This window comes from Zingiber officinale, chromosome 5A (assembly GCF_018446385.1).
Source record: "Zingiber officinale cultivar Zhangliang chromosome 5A, Zo_v1.1, whole genome shotgun sequence".
NCBI classification, from domain to species: Eukaryota; Viridiplantae; Streptophyta; class Magnoliopsida; order Zingiberales; family Zingiberaceae; genus Zingiber; species Zingiber officinale.
Genome location: NC_055994.1, coordinates 36,802,277 through 36,818,419, shown reverse-complemented (window position 1 = coordinate 36,818,419; position 16,143 = coordinate 36,802,277). Strand labels below are relative to the sequence as shown.

General features: G+C 39.0%; 1 long non-coding RNA gene across 2 annotated transcripts; it reads left to right on the top strand.

Moving 5' to 3' along the window:
* Positions 1 to 10,962: 10,962 nt before the first annotated feature.
* LOC121982751 lies at positions 10,963 to 14,493 on the top strand. Of its 2 annotated transcripts, XR_006112231.1 has the most exons (3): positions 10,963 to 11,502; positions 11,574 to 11,665; positions 14,427 to 14,493. It is a non-coding gene; the product is annotated as an uncharacterized LOC121982751 (long non-coding RNA). The 2 variants fall into 2 exon arrangements; XR_006112230.1 differs by lacking the exon at positions 14,427 to 14,493 and having other exon boundaries at positions 11,574 to 11,673.
* Positions 14,494 to 16,143: the final 1,650 nt, after the last annotated feature.

Sequence of the window (16,143 nt, the reverse complement as noted above, 5' to 3'; positions counted from 1 at the left end):
TAGCGGTGTTATCTACCAGCACCTGGTGTGTAGATACGGGAGCCACTGATCATGTTTGCAATTCTTTGCAGGGGTTCCAGGAAATCCGATGACTATTTGATGGAGAGATAACATGGGCAATGCTACTAAGGTGGCAGCTGCTGCAGTGGAAGACGTCTACTTATCTTTTGATAGGAATAGAAGTTTGATTGTAAGAAATTATCTTTATGTACCCAGTTTTAGAAAGAATTTAATTTCAGTTTCTAAACTGTATTTGGATGGATATTCTGTTTCCTTTAGTAACAATGTCGTTATAAAGAGAAATAAGGTGATTATCTGTTTTGGTGCATTGGTTAGCAATTTATATACTTTAAATCCAATTTCTTCCACAAAGCAAAATATGGAAATTAATAACACATCTTCTAACTCCAATAAGAGAAAAGAACCTTCGGAAATGAGCCAAACGTATCTTTGGCATCTAAGGCTTGGTCATATTAACTTAAGTAGGATTGAAAGGCTTGTAGCCGATGGACTCTTGGGTTCATTAGAGTTGGAAAACTTTCTAACATGTGAATCCTACTTGGAAGGTAAAATGACCAAGAGACCTTTTAAGGCCAAGGGGTATAGAGCCAAAAATGCCTTAGAACTGGTTCATTCTGATTTGTGTGGTCCTATGTCTATCCAGACAAGAGGTGGTTATGAATACTTCGTCTCCTTTATAGATAATTATTCAAGATACGGATACATTTACCTGATGCGCCGCAAGTCTGAATGCTTTGACAAGTTCAAAGAATATAGGGCTGATGTGGAGAAACGTCTTGGTAAAAGTATCAAGACACTACGATCTGACCATGGTGGCGAATACCTCTTTGTAGAGTTTAGAAATTACTAATCAGAAGTCAGGATTCAATCCCAATTGTCTGCACCTGGTACACCCCAACAGAATGGTGTGGCAGAATGAAGGAATAGAACTCTTATGGAAATGGTTAGATCGATGATGAGTTATTCAGAATTACCAAAGTTATTTTGGGGATATGCTCTAGAAACAACAGTGTACATTCTGAATATGGTACCTTCTAAAACAGTACCTTCTACTCCCATGGAATTATGGAATGGGCGTAAGCCTAGTCTGAATCATATCCGGATATGGGGTAGTCCAGCACATGTGCTGAAGGGAGATACTAACAAGTTGGAATCACGTACAGAAGTTTGTCTATTTGTGGGATATCCTAAGGGAACGAATGGTGGTTTGTTTTATAATCCTAAAAATCAGAAGATCATTGTTAGTACCAATGCTCGAGTTTTAGAAGAAGATTATATAATGAACCATAAGCCCATGAGTGAAATAGTTCTAGAAGAAATAAGAGAGGACACGTCTACTTTAATACCAACAGTACAAGATGAAGTACCACAAGAAACTACAACACGTGTTACACATGATACACAACTAGAGATAGTGCCTCGTCGTAGTGGGAGGGTTGTAAGGCAACCTGAGAGATTCATGTTTTTGGGAGAGTCTTTGGACTTGATTCTGGGTAAACATGAACCTGATCCCCGGACATATGACGAAGCACTCCAAGATATAGATGCAGTATCTTGGCAAAAGGCAATGAATTCAAAAATAGAATATATGCATTCTAATAAGGTCTGGGAGCTTGTAGAACCACCTAATGGTGTAAAAGCCGTTAGATGCAAGTGGATCTACAAAAGGAAAAGTGGGATAGACGGGAAGGTAGAAACCTTCAAAGCAAGGCTTGTAGCAAAAGGGTACACTCAGAAAGAGGGAATCGATTATGAGGAGACCTTTTCGTCGGTAGCCATTCTTAAGTCTATCCGGATACTCTTATCCATTGCCACTCATATGGATTATGAGATTTGGCAAATGAATGTCAAGAAAGCATTCCTTAACGGAAGTCTTGAAGAAAACATCCATATGAAGCAACTAGAAGGGTTCATTGAAAAAGGCAAAGAACATCTAGTGTGCAAGCTCAATCGGTCCATTTATGGACTGAAGCAAGCTTTAAGATCTTGGAACATCCAGTTTAATGAAGTAATCCAATCATATGGATTTATTCAGTGTCCGGATGAGTCTTGTGTATACAAGAAGTGTAACGGAAATGTGATAGTATTTCTTGTACTATACGTAGATGATATTTTGTTAATTGGCAATAATGTCAAGGTATTATCGGACGTAAGGGTATGATTGTCCAATCAATTTGATATGAAGGACTTAGGAGAATGTGCACACATTCTTGGGATCAAAGTTATAAGGGATCGCTAGAAAAGAATGTTGTGCCTATCTCAATCTTCATATATAGACACGATCCTTGCTCGTTTTAGCATGCAGAACACTAAGAAAGGTTTCTTACCTTTTAGGCATGGAGTAGCCTTATCTAAAGAGATGTCTCCAAAGACATCAAAGGAGATGGAGGATATGAAGGCAGTTCCTTATGCTTCGGCTATAGGAAGCCTTATGTATGCAATACTGTGTACGAGACCTGATATCTGTTTTGCCGTGGGCATGGTTAGCAGATATCAGAGTAACCCTAGACAAGGACATTAGACTTCTGTAAAGCATATATTGAAGTACCTGAGAAGGACTAGAAATTATATGCTAGTATACCAAGCAGACGATTTGCTCCCTATGGGTTACACGGATTCAGACTTCCAATTAGATAGGGACAATAGTAAGTCTACGTCAGGCTATGTGTTTACTCTAGGAGGTGGAGCCATTGTATGGAGGAGTGTTAAGCAGAAATACGTCTAGGACTCAACCATGGAAGCTGAGTATGTGGCAGCCTCTAAGGCAGCCAAAGAAGCTGTATGGCTCAGGAACTTTCTAATGGACTTAGATGTGATTCCTGGTTTGCCCAAAATCATCACAATTTATTGTGATAATAGCGGTGCAGTTGCAAACTCGAAGGAACCACGAGCCCATAAGGCAAGTAAACATATAGAGCGCAAGTACCACCTGATACGAGACATCGTCAAACGAGGAGAAGTTGTTGTCGCCAAGATTACATCGGCAGATAACCTGTTAGATCCTTTCACTAAGGCTCTACCGGCAAAAGCTTTTGATCGGCATGTGGAAGGGATGAGAATCAGATGTATGAAAGCTTAGTCTTTTAGTATATGTGGGAGATTGTTAGAGTATATACTAAAAGCCTAGCTTTTGTAAACATTTATTTTTGAAATAAAAGAATCACATTGATCAATATCTACATTTATTTGTTAAATGTAATTATTCAATTAATTTATATAGTAGACAATATGGTGTGTGGTGTCACACACAGAAGATTATGTTGTCGGTTCTTTATAAATTATAAACAGTTGCTCACGACTAAGATGGAAAGGAACAAACCATCAAAATAGTCGTAGTGTAATTAAGTATTAGTTTATCTTGATTAATAAATTACACTGGTACACTCTAAGTGTATTGAGTAGGACCATTTTAGCTAAGTTCTTTTTGTACTGACTTAATAAAAAAACAAAACCTGAGTTATTATGGAAGTGTGTGCTCTTAATCCTAATACAATAACAAGCACATATATTTAATATTTATTTCTTTGACTTATCAAAGGGTGAGGTTTAGCTCGATAAATCGATATACCCGATAAGTTGGGAAATGATATTACTTATAGTGTGTGTTGTTGATTATAGAAGGAATCTGTGTCCTAGTTATCTAGGTTGATAATGCCCCCAAGAGGAGCTCATAAGGATTGCCATGTTAAACCCTGCAGGTGGACTTAGTCCGACATGAAGTTGATAATGAAGTTGAGTGGTACTACTCTTAGAGATAAATATTAATTAAGTAAATTGTCAGTAACTTACTTAATTAGTGGGCATTCGTTATCTTAAACATAGGAAGACTAACACACTCATGATAAGAAGGAGCTCATAATGTAATTTGGGATTGGTGCGGTAGTGCGATAATAACTCTCTAGTAGAATGAGTTATTATCGATGAACTTGAGTTGTGTGTTCGGGGCGAACACGGGATACTCAAGCTCATCGGAAGGCCAAAACCAATTTCTCCTCTAGGTCCCTGTCGTAGCCTCATTAAAGCCTCAAGTTCATCCAAATATAAGCCCATCTTGGTGTCCAAGAAGGGGGACGGTCCAATGCTTGGTGACCAAGCAAGGGCCGGCCACATCCTCTTCTATGGGGGTCGACCTTATTGTTTGGTGAACAAACTATTAGGGGCCGACCACATTAATCAAACAAGGAGGGTTGTTTTGAATTTTTAAAATCTTCTCTTTGTAGAAAACTATAAGTTTTAAAAGAGAGATTTTAATTTTAAAAAAATTCCTTATTTGAATTAGGTCACATGTTTTAAAAGAAAGTTTAAAAGATTTTAAAACTTTCCTTTTTTAACCATCCTCATGGTTTAAGAAAAAAGGGAAGAGAAGTTTTAAAATTTAAATTTTCTATCACCATGTTAAAAAAGGAAATTTTATAAGAGAAGTTTTAAATTTTAAAACATGGTTTTAATTTTAAGAACTTTCCTTTTTTAACTCTTACTTTAGGAAATTAGAATGGAGCTTGTAAAATTTTATAAGAGGATTTCTTCTTGTAAAATTTTATAAAAAAAATTATTTCCTTCCTCTTATAGGGGTCGGCCACCCTTGCTTGGTGCCCAAGTAAGGTGGCCGTCCAAAATAAAATTAATAAATCATCATCCAAATTAATTTGGTGATTGATTTAATCAAGAGGAAAGAAAAGGAAAATAAAAAGGGAAAAGGGAAAACTAGAGGAAGATTTCAATTTTTGTAAAAATTCTTCCCTTATTTTGCCTTGGGCAAGTATTATAAAAGAAATGGTGAGGAGACTTCATGAGACGCAACTTTTATTCTCTTGCTTGGAAATCTTGGTGTGGCCGACCCCTTCTCCTTCTCTTTTCCCTTTGCTCTCTTCTCCTTGGTGGTGGTGGTGGCCGGATTTTAGAGGAAGAAGAAGAAAGATTTTGGGTGGTGTTCATCTTGGAGGATTGTCATCCACACGACGTCCAAGGCGAGGTGAGGAATACGGTAGAAGATCTCGAGGTCATTAGTTTACAAAGAGAAGGTATTATTAGCAATTGTTTTCCGCATCATGCTAGTTATTTCTTTTTGTAAGAATTCCAAACACAAGAGACATTAGATCTAGTATTTCGAATTTGTGTTTTCATTGTTTTCGAATTTGTGATTCGATTGTTCCTTTTGGTTAACCTAGAGTTATTTAAGGAAATTAAATATTAGCTTTCCTTAAAAGACTTTGTCTAAGCGGTGGTGGTTGCTCCCATATCTAAAATGGTCATGTGCCTCGTCATGCAGTCCTGGAAGGTAATTTTGGAAAATTAATATTTAATGGAATTAATAACATAGGTGAATTTGAATCAATAGTGTTAAGTTTCGCTTGCGATTCAAATCTAAACCATTAAGAACAGATAAGTTAAATTTGGAATCAATGATGTTAAGTTCCGTCTGTGATTCCTAATTTAACTTCTAAATAACATAATAGGTTATTTAAGGAAAGGTTCGATACTTGTACAAAATTTTTGTACAGTGGAACCGGTACGTTTTCCTAGGACTAACCAACAATACAACCCTAGATTTGATGGATATGCATTGATTTGAAGCTCCTAATGGAATTGTATGCAAATTATGCATATGTTCCAAATTGTTGAATTCCAATCCAAATGTTGTAATGACGATGATAAATTAATCCTAAGCTCTAATACCAATTTAAAAAATTTATGATACATTTAATCAACTGAAGGATGCATCACAGGTTAAGTTTATCATCAATCTTTACAGCTAATTGGAAAATCGAAACAATTGCTAACAAAAATACTGACCGATTCCAATGAAAGAGCCATTGTTCCTAACTTGTTGCAAAAGGAGTTCTTGTAAATATAGTACAGCCTTCTGCAAGTATCGGGCAACAACCATTGTTCCTTTTCAATGGGGAAGAGAGGAGAGGAACAAGAAGCAACTAAACCATGATGCCTAATTGAATTTAACTTCCTCCCTTTTATACCCAGACCTATCCTGCAGGGACTATCCACACAAAGCCAATAATCTATTAACAACTCATTAATATTAATAAACTAGATTATTGGATCTACATATATAATTCCCACCCAATATCATAAATCCTTTTCATGCATCATGCATTATATCACTTACTTGAGGTTTAATCTTAATGACAATTGTCATGTATTGTTAATTGAAGTATTAGCTACATCAACCTAAGTGTGGAATTTTCATCAAATGAAGAGAATAAGGCAATAAAAGACAAGGAGTTAAGATTTATATGAGGTGTGTAAAGTGAATTTACAAAGTTAAGAAGAATGCCAAAGGAAAGATAAATAAATATAAAGCATGATTAATAGAAAAAGTGTACAAGTAAAAAAATAAATTAAAATACTAACTAAGAATAGAGATTAGATGAACATCATTTCGTTAGTACACTCTATTGAGGCTCAAAACAAATGGAAAATTTTTCAATTTGATGTGAAGATGGTCTTTCTTCACATTTATTTGGAAAGTCCTTGCTAGGGAGTGTAAACCTGAGTTAGTCATGGTCTAGCCACAAGTTTAACTTGGCCATGAGTCACATCCACAGTCTATCATTTGAGTCATGTCTACAACCTAACTACTCGTTTGTTTACGGATGAAGGTTCCATGCCACTTGCTGCTCTTCCATTCTCTTTGTGTCTCTTTCCCTTTACTTTTCATGGTATTTTCCCCTAATGATCATATGTGTTCCTCTATCTACTCTTTTTATGAAATTCTCAAATGGGTCTATTTCTAAGGAATGATTTTTTTTATATTATTATTTTTTTAAAAAAAATAAAGATGTATGTAACATACATAGACGAGAGAAGCAATGAGTGCAATATCATAAGATTAGAGTGCCACTGCTTTTATAAATAAAATATTTAAAACAACACTTTATCAAGACAGATTAGTACAATTAAATAAAATAATCCCTCTTTTTTGTGATATCTTCCGATCGTGCCATTTAATTAATATATTAATAAATATGAACTAGTGAAACAAAAGCATCAAGCACGGAGCATCGCATCGTCGTCGTCGCTTCTTATGAACAAATCTCTACAGATTTGCTCATAGAAGCTGCCGACCAGCTCCACAAACGCCGGCGACGTCAAGTCCCTCAAATAGGAGAGCAGCTCCTCCACCTCCACAAGATCGCTCACCTTCTCCTCCGCCGCTAGCATCTCCGCCACGCACCTCTCGAACCTCCAGCACGCCGCCTCCGCCTCCTCGTCCGCCGCTTCCTCCTCCTCCTCCTCCTCCTGAAGAAGCATCGATATCTCTCCCTCATTAGACACCGATGAAGCCGACGACCTGAGCCTGGCGAGCTTGACGTAGGCCGGCGTGATCGGGGACGGGAACGGCGCTCGCAGCCGCTCCCGCTCCGCCAAGCTCGGAAGCTCGCCCAGCTTGTCCAGCTCCTCCGACGGTCGCGAGGTGCAAAACGTGAGCCGGAAGGAGGAGCGATTGAAGCAGCTCCAGCGGTCGCCTAATTTGCTGACGCTGCGGAACCGCACTTCAGGGCAGTCATCTGCAGAATGGCGCCGGTGGGGCGAAAGCCGGAAAAGCCACGAGATCCTTCGCCACGACACCATGTCTATCATCTTGGATTACAAATCCAACGATATGTAGAAAGTAAGGGAAGATCGATATGGCCGCTTTGTCTTCGTGCTATTTATGATCGTTGCAAGGCAGAATTGTGGCGTTCACGTATTATTATTCCCTTAATATTTTCGACTGTAAGTGGGTAGCCATGAATTATTTTTGCTGATATATATAAAGGAAGTATACAATATAAATATCCAATTCCACTCGGTATAGCTTTAATCTTTTAAGGGGATTGCAACTCTTAATACAAGAATCGCAAATGGATCATCTTGACCAGGAGAAATTATGATAAAGAAAAACAAAATGCAAAATGAACTGGTATAGCGGAATGATACGATGTGTAATAAGCGGATTCAAAAAATGATTTAGCAGTTAAAGTTAAGATGATATGACCGTCAAAGTCAATACAACATGGTAGTCAAAATCAGGATAGAAGTATACTTCCAAGTTATCTTCGTGGTTTGCCCGACATCAAGGCTCTCAGGTCTAACTTGATCAAATAACAAGTTGTGCGAGAAAAGGCCGATCAGTTAGAATAAAGGTCAGCCGAGTCTAAAACACTTAGCATCAAAAATCTCTATGTGCGCCTAGCCGGATGAAAGACTAGCCGGGTCTAAAGCACTTAGCTCCATAACTCTCCATGTATGTCCGGATTACATAATGGTCGGATCTAAAGTACTTAACCTGATAAATCTTTATGTGCGCCTAGCTAGATGAAATACCGGCCGAGCCTAAAGCACTTGACCTCATGCATCTATATGTGCGCCTGACTGGATGAAATACCGATTGGGCCTAGAGCACTTGACCTCAGGTATCTATATGTGCACCCGACTGGATGAAATATCGGCCAGACCTAAAACACTTAGCCTCATAAATCTATATGTGCGCCCGACTAGACGAAATATCGGCCGAACCTAAAGTACTATCGGCCAAACCTAAAGTACTTGACCTCATGCATCTATATGTGCACTCGACTAGATGAAATACTAGTTGGGCCTAAAGCACTTGTCCTCATAAATATCTCTATGTACATCCGGCCAAATGATAGGTCAACCGTGCTCAAGGCCTGTAGCCTTATAAATCTTTCCATATATATCGGGCTAGATTAAAGGTCGGCCGAGTTTGAGACTGAACTTCACAAAACTCTTCATGTACGATCGGCCATGATGCCGGCCGGAATTAAGAAACTAAGTTGCATGCTTACTTCTAAATGAATTTTCAGTATACACAATTTATTATATGGTTGCCTAAGTGAATTTCTAGCATGCTTAACGTATCATATGAATCTCTGACCGGATTTATTACAAGATTCAATACATAACAAAGTAGCTCAATGCAAGGACAAACATAAAGATAGTCAGCCTTATTAGCTGGCTGAGATATATTTAGCAGATAAGCAATAGATAATATTTTTAAAACCTATCAAAATTGTCAGGAATATTCCTTTGGAACCTCCTTTAAAGGTTATCATGTTTCCATTGGGCAACCATTTATGACATCATATTCTTATAACGGCTTCATCAAAGGCTTAAGTTATAAACGACAAAAGAGGTACATCTATGGATAGATAAAAGATTCCTCAGATACTCATTACACAACAAACTAACAAACTCCTACACACGATGCCACCTCATGATCACGGAGGTTATGAAAGATGATATATAAAGGGGGATCCTCTCCATTGGGAATGTACACAATTTACATCACCTAAATCTTTCTTGCATGAGCACCTTTTTCTTTGGTTCCTCATTCCTTCATTCAGGACCGGGCTAACTTGAGCATTGGATAGCCTTGCCAGGGATCCTCTTCCCTAGTTTTTTATCACTACCTCTCTGTTGGATTGTCAGAATGCGCGCAGGATCGCAAGGAGGCCTCACTTGGAAGGGAAAAGTCTTACTCTAGTCAACCATCTAGTCATTATCACCAGCACACTATCTCTTCAGATTTCAGACAGGATCAAATTTGGTATCATCTGTAGGAATCTTGGCTCGAATCTAAGACTTAGAGATGGAGGAGGCTGGAAAACTCACCATAGTTACTTTAACGCGAGAGGAGCTAAGATGATCATCAACGCTCGAGTGCAAAAGTCACTACAACAGTAACAACAAACGACTACTGGTGGTACGCTGCCACCACCAAATCCTGTAACATCAACAACAACCCACCAGAGAGTGAGAGGGGCTCAGGAGGAAGTCCCCCATTTTCTCAATGCACCCCCTCACTAATCTAGCGTCCTCGAACACTTTTTGACACACCGCTCGACCACGTGGACCAAGAGGAACTATGCCAAGAATCCTATAAATAAGTACCTGTTTGAGAAGGGCCTAAAGGCAAGGCTATACTGACTGATAGCTCTCCTAAGTGAATTAGTACTCCCCTTTTTCTCAATGGGTGCTAGAGGATAAATTGCCAAAACATTATCAGGCCGCATAGGAGAATACTCAGGATTAACTAATCCGGAAGATCATCTCCATATATTTAGAAATGCTGCCTCCTTCAATAATTTAAAAATGGTGTAAAGTGTCGAATGTTCCTCACTATATTCGGTAGTTTGGCCCAACGATGGTTCAAGCGACTGCCGGACAACTCCATTCACCATTTCAAAGATTTTTGTAAAGTCTTTCTTCATCACTTGTCTAGCAATCAGCATTACCATAAGACCCCCTGGAGCCTTTTTTTGCTCAAGAAGGGGTCCAAGGAGACTCTTAGAGCTTATATTAAAAGATTCAATAAGTTGGCTATGGTAGTCCCATAGCCACCACAAAAATTCTGGTGAGTGCTTTTTCTCAAGGGCTTTTCAATAACTACTTCTTTCAAGATTTGGCCAGAAGACCTTCAAAGAACATTGATCTACTGCTTGATTGGGCAACTAAATTCATCAATATGGAAGAAGCACAAGCCGCCTAGAAAAAAGAGGTTGCTACACCTGCCTCAACTCCCACCTCCGAGTGCCCGGCATCGCCTGCTCCTCCACCTAAAGGACCGCAGGTAGGTCCTCAATTTCATCATCAAGAACCATGGACTTAGGCCATGCAACATATGGAGGTCCCTCGACAAGTACCACACCTGTGGTGTACATATCATCGGTCAACCACTCATGATACGTAGTAGTAATATTGTAAAATATCAAAAAATGACGAATAATGATAAGGGAATTTTTCAGAATTTTTGGAAATTTTTCAGGAATTTTTCGAAGCTCGTATGGACGAGTTTACGGGGATAAAAACGGGGCCCGGAAAAGCCTGTTCAGGCTACCCATTTAAGCGAGGAAAAGTTTCTTTTTTTCTTTTCCTTTTTCTAATTCTTTTTCTTTTTTCTTCTTTGTTTCTCTCGCCAAGCCCGTGCCTAAAGGCTCGCGACACCTCCTCCTTGTGCCGAGCCTCTTCTCTCGCGCCCGACGAAGGCCCTAACCGCACGAGGCGGTTTTCTTCTCCCCCTCCCATGTACAAACCCTCGGCCAAGCCTCGTCTCTGCTGACTCTTTCTTTTCCACCTTCTTCCTTACTCCTCTGCCCGTCGCCCTCACTGTGGAGACTGCCACAGCCGACGCTTCTCTTCCCCAAGCGCCGGCGACGATCTGCCACCACCGACCTACTGTCGCCCTCCTGTTGCATCGCTCCGCCATCGCCGCCATCACACGGAGCAGCGGTGACGCCCTACAGCCGACGCCGTGCCCTAGATCCAGATTCGTGGTCGCCGCCGCACGGAGTAGCGCCGACCATCGCTGGAGATTGCTTGCGTTTGTGCCCTAGCCTTGGTCCACTGCTACCTCTGCACAGGTTAGTTTCAGACAGGAGCAAACAGTGCCGAGTCCTTCTTGTGTTTCTGCTCGACAGTGCCGAAGATGACACAGAGCTGTGCCCTAGTCGGATCTTGGAGGTAAGCTTCGGTTGTTGATTAGAATTGTTGCTTGATTGGTTATCGATCTTGATTTCATCTGATCCGAACAGTGAAGAATTCCAGGAGCTAACAACCCTTAACGACAGCGAATTCCAGCCAGCAACTCTTTGATTTCAGTACAAACCAGTGACTGTGAATTAAGGTAAGGAACATGATTATGATATATGTTGATGTAGGTAGGAATTGGTATATACATAATTGTTTATGTGTTTGAATTAGGTGATTGATTATGTATGTAACGACCCAATTTTCCCTATTTAAAGTTCTAAAAGTCCATAAAAATATTTGAAAATACCTTTAAAATATTCTAGAGATTTTTAGAAATTTTTAGAGTATTTTTACGTAATTTTTGGAGGTCGTTTGGTATTTTTACTAAACGAAAGAAATTTAGGCAAAAAAAAATTATCCAAGTCGAGATTCGAAGCCCAGACCTCGGGTTAAGCAGAGATTCGCTTAACCAACTGATCCAGCAAGTGTTTCTTGTTAAAGAAGGAGAAATATTCTATTTAAGCAGTAGTTAATAAATAGGAGGAAAAAAATGGTTGCAGCCGAGTTTTGAACTCGCGAGCCACGCCTCAAGCCGAACGCAGCCAACCAACCGAGCTGCGAGTGTTTTGTTAATAAGTATGAAGCGAGAAATATATATGTTATAGTTGATAAATAAAACCCTAGTTTTAAAAGAGAACTTGGCTTTTCCCGAAACTCGAATCCTGTTTTTTCTTCTCCTCCTCGCGTGCGCCGTTTCTTCTCGGGCGAAACCGAAGAAACCCTAGTTTCTTCTCTGGTGATCGGCGGAGGGTTGTCTCCGAGAATCCTTCACATTCTCGTGATCTTCTCGACGTGGAGAGCACGTAGACGTGAAGAAGGCGCTGCGATTTCGAGTCTCGTCGGAACCCTAGAAGCCTCTTCTCTTCTCGGTTGTAAGTCCAAGCAAATCTCGGTGAGTTGCTTCTCACCTGCAGTAGGAGTAGTTCCGATTCGTTTGGTGTTCTTTTTTTTGTTCGAGTTTTATGTGAAGCATGATAAGGGATTTTTGTTTTCTGCCGTGAGGGGTTAAGGAAGATGAAGAGGTTTTTTGTTCGGATTTGGATTTTGACAAGCTCTATAGCATAATTTTGTGCAGCCATAACTAGATGCAGTGTAGGCACCCCTTCACTAGATAAGTTTTCTAAAGGAACTTTGTTAAGACAATGGTATTTGAAACATTGTTATATAAGTGTTGATCGGATTATATATAACCTTGAAAATTTTGGTTGTGTTGTTTAGGCAGTGAGCATGAAAGGAGATAGATTTGTTTATCTCAGTTTTAGATTTTATTCTTTCTTTCTCCTTGCTACAATGAAAGAGAACAGCCAAGTGTCAAGCAAATCCAGATTTTTGTATCAAACATCTAGTTTTTTTTTTTTGTGTAGCAGTAGGCATGAACAGTCTTACTTTCTGTGGTATTTGCAGTAGATATGGACAACTCCAATTGGAGTATAGAATAGCCTTTCTTTGGTGTATTTCTACAGATACGGCAGTTTTATTTGGAGCTTAGAACATCCCTCCTCCTTGGGTAGTTTTCCATGTTTCCTTTAGTTCCTTAACAATAGCCTATGTTAGTTATCATGTGTACGTGTACAGAAGTTTTCGTTTCTATCAGTTGGGAATGTGCAGTATCTTAGTTTTGATTCTTCCTTGCTAACGTTACTGCTGTTGGTTTTTGAACAGGTTTTGATTGAGTAGATTTATCTTTAGTTTCATCTGCTATTTTAATAAGCAATGAACATAAGATAGTTTGATTAAATTTTGAGCATGTAGTTAGTTTTCTTTATTGCTGTTAGATTTAAGTTTGAACAGCCCTTATAGTTAGCATTTCAGATTTAGATTTCCTGATTTAGATTTCCTTGTTATGCTGCCATGAACCTCAATTTTAGGTTTTTCCTATGCTGTTTAGATTATTTCCTTGCTGTTTAGTTTTCGTTTGTTGTTAGTAAAGCATGAGAAATTTTCCATTTGCTAATAATTAAGCATGATCAGTTTCCTTTGCCATTAGATGTGCACGGTGATACTTTCTAGTCTCTTTTGTTATTAGAATATCTTGAGCATGCAATTATTAGTTTCTTTGCTTTTACCTAAGCATGAGTTTCTGTCTTTGAGTAACTATAAGTAAGAAAGACCAAGGTCTAGACTTGATTTCAATTCCAGAAGATTGAATATCAAAAGCGCACACAAGGTGTTTTCTTAAATGCCAAGTAAGGGCAAGTATAAAGAAGTTATAGTTAAAAAGAAAGTATTTTACTTTTTAAAGGGCATGTACCGGACACAAGGTCCAAGGGATGGGCTCCAAGTTTCCCCTAGGCACAAGGCCTAGAAGTATCTTAGTAGTTTCGGGATTAGCTACCTCGATTCTTATTAAGAATGCGCGCAAAGTGGTACAATGCCGGGCCCAAAAGAAGTTGATTATTATTTTGAAGTATTAAAGTATAAGTTTTGAAACAAATGAAACAAGCTTCAAATATGTTTAAAATTAGGAAGTTAGTTTCTTGTTGTTTGAAGCATGCAGTAGTAGTTTCAATTGTTTCCTTGCTACTAGATTATTCAGTATGTTTAGCTTTACATGTTTAGCTTTACATGTTTAGTAGTTTTACATGTTCAGTAGTTTTACATGTTTAGTATCTTTACATGTTTAGTAGTTTTACATGTTTAGTATGCTTCTTTTATTGGTTTATGAGCATGATGAGCTACACATGTTTAGTATTTCAGTTAGCATGATTCCTTTGCTATATATGAGCATGAGTAGTTTTATATGTTAGCATTCAGTTTTAGCATGTTTTTATTTATATACATGCATATCGAGTTTTTGTGAGTAGATAGCGCTCACTAAGCTTTATGCTTATAGACTGCACTTCCTCCTACTGCAGATAAAGGAAAGGAAAAGATTTAGCAAGGAAGGCGACAAGGTGGTGGTGATGAAGGTGTGTGATGGCTGGATTATGGGGAGATCAAGAGTTTGCTAAGGAATTATTAAGACATTTCTGTTTAGAGTTCTTTAGTTTTCTTTTAATGCTATTATGAGTCAATATTGTATTTAAGTTTATTCCGCGTTTGTAGTTGGGTTCTATTGATGGAGTGATATTGATGTTTGCTATTGATAGGGTAGTTTCTTTCTTTTATTTGTGATATTATACTGCGTGGTTGTGAAGATATATGTTCCAGCCGCCTGTGGCTGAGTATATTATGCTTGTATTATGGGAAATGGTCACCGGTACAAGGGAGATTCTGCCGAAATTTTTCGGTAGGGTTTTCCTAGAGATTTTTAATAAACCGGTTAAGAAGAGTTAGTAGATAAGTAACGGTTACTCTTAGAGAGTAGTAGTGGTAGTAATAAGGGTGGTCGTTACAATGTAGATGTGTAATCATGTGTAAATGGAATTAAGTTTGGATTCTTGATCTAATGGTGGATTGTGGATTAGGTTTATGTTATTGTGTTAATTATGGTTTGTCCATAATTTAGTGTAAGAGATTTTTATTTAGCTATTTATAGGAATTAGCAAGATAAAATGCATATGTATTGGTGACACAGGCCTTTGATGCGAGACGAGTATCTTGACGTCGTATTTGGACCAGATTGGACTTTCCTATTGGAGGCGGGTACTTTGACTTTATGTCATTTGATATGCATAATAATGTTTTTAACATATAACAATGATTGTATTTCTCATTTGCTTCGGTTGATCACTACCCGATCTGTTACATGCTTGTTTGTTTATTTTTATGCACATCATATTAGTATTTACCTGATCATACATGCTTATAGAGGTAGTGACACAACCATGTTATATATTATGTTCAGGACCTAGGGTTTATTTGATACCCTATCTGATCTGTGTACCTTTGATTTGATTCATTGTCCTGTGGTACACATTTTATATTTATATATATGGTTATTGCTATGCTGTTCAGGATTTTTGCCATGCTTAGAGTCATGCATCATTCGCATGATTGTATGCTGCGCGATAGTCTGCTCCATTATTGTTGAGCACATCGCCAGTCTCATCACTGTCGGTGCTCCATTGGTCCGCTCAGGGGTAGTGCGACGCAGCGTGGTAGCACGTCAGTTTGCTCGGTGGTGCTCCGCTGGGACGCTCATGGGTAGTGTACTGCAGCGTGGTAGCACGCCGGGATCCCTCCTCGTCATGGTGTACCGGGAGTTGAGAGCATTGCGCTCCCCCATTTATGATTTGGGGTAGGAGTATGTGTGTACTCCGACAACATCCCGTCCACACGATCACTCATCAGGAGCAGTGATGGCAGAGTGCACGGTTGTCATAGCCCTACTCACTCGGTCTCACCATTGTGTGTGAGATGACTGACTGGCGTCAAGGGTGATCATGACATTTGCATCATATGCATGATGCATTTATTGCTTGTGTTTACTGCATTTATTTTCTGCATTTATATGGATGTATATGATTGACATGCATACAGGATTTATGACACTCTCGGTCTGACGACCTGCTGTACTTATACCTTGGTCCTGGTTAGTACAGTTTTCTCCTGTTTTGTTTCAGTTGCATTTATCCTTCTTGTATCAGGAGACTGTACGCATGATTAGTGCTGCTTGTTATTTTCTTTATT